The following is a 7,696-nucleotide window of genomic DNA, read 5'->3' on the forward strand; positions in this document are numbered from 1 at the left end:
ATTTTTTAATATAAATTTATTTTGCCAGAATCTCAGGTTAAACCTCACAAAATTTCAACAACCACCAAACAGCTAAAGCAGTAAATGAGAGCAGGTACACAGATTCTGCACAAAGATGTAAACACAAAGCGCGGACCCACCGACAGATCAGAATCAGTGGGATGTCGCCTTTTTCACCCGATGGCACGGACACGGTTGGGGCTAAAACCAACATTTCACTGATTCTGATGCTTTTTGCGCTAGATTCAGAAGCTGCAGGTTTTTATCTCTCTCCAAACAATATTGACTGAACCAGCAGCAAAAGAAGATCCAAACTACGCTTCACATAAACATCGTCATGAATTCCCTCTGACTTTTGCTGTTTTGCTTCCACCACGATAAAATCACACTTCATGCACAGCTCTCTCTCAGTACTTCAAGAACAGTTTCCCGTCTAAAAATCAGGAACTTGCTTACTCTCCACCTGTCACCAATTAACCTGACATGCATGTCAGGTTAATTGGTGATTCCATATTGGCCTTGTGTGTGAAAGGCTCTCTGTGTTAGCCCTGCAGTAGACTTGTTACCTGCTCATGATGTACCCTTCTCCTCTTCGTCTGACAATAGGGGTAGAGTCCAGTGCCCGATGCAAACCTAAACTGGATACCGTGAAGAATAGATGGAAGGATGAATGGAGAGAACCAAGATAAATTGGTTCACAGAAAGGTCCAGCTTCATTGTTCATGGGTCTCATCTATAAAATCAATGACTTAAAAAGAAAAAAGAACAACAGTAGTGTTAATTTTCCATTGTTCACAGATTACCCTGGACCCCAAATCACACTAATATGCATGTGCATAGCTGTTACACTAGATCTCATTTTATGTATTTCTTGAAGCTCCACAGAGATCTTTTTTACAGCTATCTTCTTTGGGTTTGCATGTTTTCCCTATTTTTACAGTAGCATCTAATCTCACAGCACCAAACATTCCTTACCTGACTAAACTGGCAGTCAGTAGCATGTTCTTCTTCTGTTTTTGTTGTTTAAAGGTAGCTGGCAAACAACTTCCCACCGCTGCCACTTTCTGACAGTAGTAGCACATTACATCTTACCGAGCACTGGTAAAAACAAGGAAAAATTATATTTTAAGACAAAAAAATTAATAAATAAAGATTTTATAACTAGTAGTTATTTGCAAACTCTGACTTCAGCCATGTTGCTAACTGCTTATCTAATCATGGTTGAGACTGCAGCTTATCCCAGCTGACACTGGGTGAGAGGCATGGCGCTGGACATCCTGCCTGACCATTAGAGGCTTAATACAGAGAGGGCACAGACTGTGATGTGTTGTGAAGCCTTTTTTCAAAAGCACCAGGTAAAGCTGCAACAAGTCTATTCACAACCATCTCAAATCGTCTGCTGGTAGTGTGGTGAGGTTTTTTTTGTTTGTTTTGGGGTTGTTTTTTTTAAAAGAAGAATTGGATTGTTCCCAGTAAATACTGGGTAGAATTATTGAAAGTCCAGAAACTTGCTACTGTCAACATTAGATTTGGCAGAAGTGAGTTACCTGCTGGTTCTGTAAGGTTATCATGGTTTTGGATGCATATGAGTTAAAACCTTTTCACATAGAAATTAACATGTGCTATGCTGAATGCTAGGTTGAGCAAATGGCCCCAAATGTGTGTTGCAAATGTGTGAGTGCTACTGCACTCTGCCTGTACTATATACCTCTTTCAAGCATTCATGGCTTGGCTTTTATGTGTATGCACTACGTCCTATCATTCTGGATTTCCATTGGTCCTGCAAATGTATATCAAGCCAGCCATGGTTGGAGTTAAACTGCACTAAAGGCTTTGCTTGATATAGTGAAAAAACATTTTATATGTGGAAGGCCCTTTAGGGTTATCCAAACCTAGTTTTGTCCTGTGACCACACACTCCCACTCCACTCTTTGGCTTTGTGCGTTAATCCAATATTTAGTCAACCAAAAAATGCATGTTGATTCTTTTTAGTGTCCTCTATCACTGCTGTGAGCTCATCTTCCAGAAATTTTGCTGTTCTCTTGTGGTCCATGGCTATTCCTGACTAAGCCTTCATTTGTGCTAGCATGATGTAAGGGGGGAAATCACATAGCATGCTCCATAAATTAAAGTCATAGATGAGATGCTTATAACCTACTTAAGCAAGATCGTTGCTATTTTAATGCCTAGTAAGCACGCCACTGAGAAAGATATTCTAATTAAGCTAAAATATACATGTAAAGGCATTTCTATAAAAGAGGGACCTGATAGAGATGAGACTAGTCTGTGGGACATGAGATGTGTTTTGGCATTTGACTGCTGAGTAATAAGGCTAAATGCCAACAGGCTTTATTAAGGCAGAACCTAGGCTGAGATTTCAGCTTTGGGCATATATACCATTGTGGCAGATTGCAATGAATCACCCCCTCAAATCCCTATCTCACCCCCTCCAGTCTTGTTTTTCACAACAACATGACTGCCAAGGCATCAACCCACCCGAGCTGCTGCACCTTTCTTCTCTTCTGACATAAATTGGCTAAAAAACAAACTACTTCATGGATGTTTTTTCTGTGCCCTCACACACATGCACAAAAACATCCCTCCGCCCCAAATACAAAATCTAATCCTATTTGACTGTGCCATTTTTGGGGACCTGTGGCAGGGCGAGGAAAGCAGTAAGCTGCTCTTGTCTTAAGGGCAGCATGTGGAGAGCAAGACACATTAATCACAAGGGCACAAGGAAGGAGCGTGAGCGAAAAGATTGGAGTGTGAGGTGGGTGGTTGAAAGGTTGTATTGGCAGAAATTACCATCACTGCTGTTGTCTCGCACGCTGCAGGCACCTGCGACCAAGATGGAACTGAATTACTATTTGTCCACGCAACATCGGGTTGAGGGTAATCACATCACAGCGGTTCTGTTTAATGAAAACATGCAAATGATAAGCAAAAACTCCCACAAGATGCGTCCATGAAGATGCAAAACAGTTTTCCGCCAGTTCATTGTTTTGTGCATCAACAGTCATGACTTCAGCTGCTCGCAAATGCTAATGAAATTGGCTTTAAATTTGTAATGGCAAGTGAATCCTGAGAGACCAAAGCAATATTAGGGTAAACCGAGCATGTTAGAGCATTCCCTTTAGATTTGGCCGAGTTAACAGGGGAGGTTTGAGGAGCAAAAAGGGGTTTTGCAAACCATGCAATAACAACTGAGGTGTTTAAAAGGGTTTAAAATTACACTTAGATTAATGGACAAATGAACAGACATGCAGATAGGAAACAAAGAAACACGTGCCACTAAGGAAAGATACCTTCATCTCAAGGGGAGAAAGATTTCAAAAGTCAGAATTGGCAACATTTCCCTTGGGGACTGAACGCCAGCCAAGGAGCGATTTAATGAAAAGCGAATTCTCTGCAGGGGATTTACCAGGTAAATTTCGGGATCAATTTCTTTTCAGAATCAGGAATGATTTGCTGATCTGTTGATAACAAAAGGGGGATGACACATACAGCAACAACAATGCAAACATCTGCAAAATCATACCACAGTGCTGATCAAAGCTGTATTATTTAACGATTGTACAGGTAGCAAGTTAACTGAAAATATATGAGAATAACAGACTTTTCTTTCTCAGCTTTTTGATCCAATCATGATCAAGTGATCAGGATTGTGATAAAAATGATCTTTTTCCACTTTTTTCCTTTTATTATTTATCTTCTCTAAAGAAAAAACCCCACATATGACTCAAACTGTGGTTCTGAACAACTGTAACACTCCTATTAGTTTGCAAACCTGGATAAACTAAAGCACTGGAAAAATAGTCCCTTTCACTTCATTTATCCCTGCAGTATAGCAGGGCAGAATATCAATGATATCATTATGTTTGATGCTATTTTAAAGAAGATATAATAATTTGGAATACTGGCTGCACAGGTTACCATCTACATGAGATTTTACAGTTGAGAATGATGCACCTCCGTCTCCTGCTAATTTGTCCAGTTACATTTATAGATACACGTTTCTAACTATGGCAGAGTTCGCACAGCAACAGTCAACAAGGCCATCCTGTTAAACTGGAAGGCGCAGCACTGTCACAACATCCATATACGGGAAACATGTTTTCTACCATTGAACATTTTCTTGCTAAATTTGTTTTTAATAAATGCTGAAGAACAGCTTTAATTACGGAGCTGCTTTTTGAAGGTCGCAAATAAATCGAGATACTTTCTAATTATATCTTTTTGTAATCATGTAATTTTGAATGGTTTGTTTTTCTTAACAAATTTGAATGAATTTCTTTGGGTGACATGGTCTCTCCGTCTCAAGTTGAAGCACGAAAAAAGTAAAAAGAATCTGAATCTTTTGAGATATGAAACCTTTAGGTGATAACCCACAGGTTGCTTGCATTTAGATGGTTCTGTTTCTGTTATGTCCTCAGCTTTGTGCGAGATGTTTAGTTAGGAGGAACTTTTAAAGTTCTGAATACTAAAGCACTGCCTAAAATGAAGGCATTAGTGCAAAACATGTTCTTTAAAAAATACCCAAAAACAATCAGCCATCTATTTTCTTAAACTTTTTTTCTTAAACCCAACATGTGTACTTTGAGCCAACCACCACACCGCCATCCCATGGCAACCCAAGCCAAAAGAGCTGAGGGATGCTAAACTGTAGGAGTGTTTATAGTTGGGAAATTATGTTTAGCCAACTGTGTTAAGTGTAACTGGTGACACTCCAGGTATGCCCATTGTTAAACACCCTGCTTGGTCAGTGCATTTACTAATCATGCTCACATTGATAGCTTGCATACGCAAGTTGGACAAGGCACTGGTTCTGACATGTGGTTTTTCTTTTGTTTTTAAATAGACAAATACATTAAATGCAGTACTTTACATTTGTTTTTGTTTGCTGCAGACCACCACTTACATCACCATGCCTCTAAGCTGTTGGTGTTTGATCTGCACTGGTCTTTATCTTTTCTTTTTTTCCCCTTTCCAGTGATAAAAAGAATCTGGCAAATTCCTGTCTAAACCTACATGTTGCAATAGACCCCACGCTGATATTCAGCTAGAATACAGAAATATCCTGAGACGTTAGTCTGTTAATGTAGAATTATCTAGCTGCCAAATCAGTATTTCCAAACTTTTTTAGCAGTCTAAATATATTTCAGCTTTGAGTTACAGATTTAGGAGTACGACTGTAAAGCCAATGCTTTGCTAATGCTTACAGTCTAAACGACAGCCATGGCACACAAACTCTGACACTTTGGTAGTATGGATGCTTTAAGTCCTGCTGATTTCCCCTCTTGACATTTAAAATCATGCAGCCATTCGTTTTAGCCTGAGGTGCTTCGCGGATCAGATGAAAGCTGTTTACAGATTTTCAAAGGTTGTTCAGAACCAAAAGAGATTGCTGAAGATGCCATTTTCCGTGTGCTTTGTTCTTCTTCAAAACTCTGCTTGCAGATTTGCCAACATTTGATATCTGGCTTGAGAAAAAAATCTGAGCTATTAAGATCAGCAAATCCCACCGTATGAAAGAAACTAAATATTTTCTGTACTTGCACGCAGATCACAGTGACCTGTTGTGTGTCCAGTGCAAACATTTCACTAATGGGCTCTCAACTACTCTCACCATGGTGACCACATCGCTCCTGCTGAGTGTAATGCTGGTAGTTGAGTAGTCTGGCTTGATGGACCTCTTTTTCAGCTCCTTACATGTCAAACCAGGAGAATTATGTGCTTTTTGACTTCTTTCCACCAACAGGAGCAACATTTTTCAAGAGAAACCCTACACAGATAAAGCAAATAAATGTTAACATTTACACACTGGAATAATCTTGTACTTTAATGTCATTGTGCTTGTAACGGAGTGATAAATTCCGAAAATGGAGCATAAACATCGGAGAGACAGCAAACGGTTGCAGTCAGAGCAAATGCAGAATGGAATAAAAGGATGCCTTGATGCAAGATGAGGGAAACATGTGAGATGGTCAAAAGTAGGGGTGGGTTTTTATAATCGATTTATCGATTAAAATCGATTCTGGCTTGGATTACGTAAAATCGATTCATTAAAATCCTGAATCGATTTTTTAATATAAATTTATTTTGCCCGAAATGCCAGAATCTCAGGTGAAATCTCACAAAACTTCAACAACCACCAAACAGCTAAAACAGTAAATGAGAGCAGGAACACAGATTCTGCACAAAGATGTAAACACAAAGCGCAGCCCGCGGATCAGAATCAGATGTCGAATTTCTCACAGTCGGGGCTGAAAGCCGACAGCCCGCTGATTCTGATCTGTCGGCGGGTCCGCGCTTTGTGTTCACGCCCTTTATGCGCTGATTGTAAAGCTGTTAGTTTGATGTCTCTCCAAACAATATTGACCGAACCAGCAGCAAAAGAAGATCCAAACTACACTTCACATAAACATCGTCATGTATTCACTCTTACTTTTACTGTTTTGCTTCTACCATGATGCACAGCTCTCTCTCTCTCTCTCTCTCCCCCTCTCTCTCTCTGTATGGTTTTCTGCATTATTCGCTTGCTTGTTACGCACAAGTCTACCTTTGTTTACAGCGCTATCGGCAGACTTTTTTTTCTTTCCGTTTTATATACTTCCGAAAAGAAAACCTAATTTCTGCCGTTCAATGCTGAACAAATTTAAACTTTTTAAAATTATGCAAAATGCAAAATGCTTAGCCGTGTCTCTAATAAAACCGCTGTAACTTCAGAGGTAATGTTCATATGTTGATTAATGGTTTTCTTTCGTTTTTGATGTACTGCAGAATATTTTTATAAAATCCCAGGCCAGGAAAAATCACCTTCATGTGTTTCTGTGTTTTATCTTCAGCTACTTTGACACAAAGGCATCTGCTGTGACGCTCACACCTTTGATAAAGTCTTGCGTGTGTCAGCTTCCTTTTTATAGATACAAAAATATGTAAATGTACTGATCTGAATTATAATATTTCTGACTGTCAAAATTTCCCATATTCAAATCGAAGTGAATCGAATCGAATCGAATTAAATCGAATCGTGGATCGAATCGATTCTGGACCTTGTGAATCGGAATTGAATCGATTCTAGAAATCAGTGACGATACCCAGCCCTAGTCAAAAGGCTCTTGGGCCATGAAACATTTAATTTCCAACATTTCGTGTTTTTTCCCACATCAAACCACTCTCACCAAAAACCATCTATTCCCTTTTCAGTAGGAGCATCACTCAATACCCCCTGCCTTGCAGTAGCCATGAAAAACTGGGACCATCTGTAGCTTTAGTAATGATGATGGCAGAGAATCCTAGAAAGGCTTTGAAAGCCTTCTCTTTGACTTTGGTGGGCCAAGATTAGCAATCAGGATCCGACTGCTGCTCTTGGAGCATTGCAGTAGCTTTGAAACCTCAAAGGAGCAAAAGAGGGAGTGTCGCTTGTAATCCTCTTGCATCTGGTTTTCTACATTTCTATCTCTGTTACCACATGATAACTTTATAGAAGTCAGAGCAGTCGCTACTCTCTCTATACATAGTAATAAATATTTTTTTACAATACATGCAACGTATTTAAGTCAAGGCTACAGTCAACAAAGCCCAATTTTATTTTAAAAACATAAATAATGTATTAATGGAAATGTTCTACTGACCCTCGGCTCCAACAATTCAGTTGAAGGACACTTGAAATTAATCAAGCAAAGAATCTCAA

General features: G+C 39.4%; 1 long non-coding RNA gene across 1 annotated transcript; it reads right to left on the bottom strand.

Annotated features, from left to right (window-relative positions):
• Window positions 1-267: 267 nt before the first annotated feature.
• Window positions 268-7,113, bottom strand: LOC146511468 (uncharacterized). The gene is made up of 2 exons (XR_014876202.1): window positions 5,630-7,113; window positions 268-2,915 (listed from the first exon to the last, which is right to left on the bottom strand). It is a non-coding gene; the product is annotated as an uncharacterized LOC146511468 (long non-coding RNA).
• Window positions 7,114-7,696: the final 583 nt, after the last annotated feature.

This window comes from Neolamprologus multifasciatus, chromosome 9 (assembly GCF_963576455.1).
Source record: "Neolamprologus multifasciatus chromosome 9, fNeoMul1.2, whole genome shotgun sequence".
NCBI lineage: Eukaryota > Metazoa > Chordata > Actinopteri > Cichliformes > Cichlidae > Neolamprologus > Neolamprologus multifasciatus.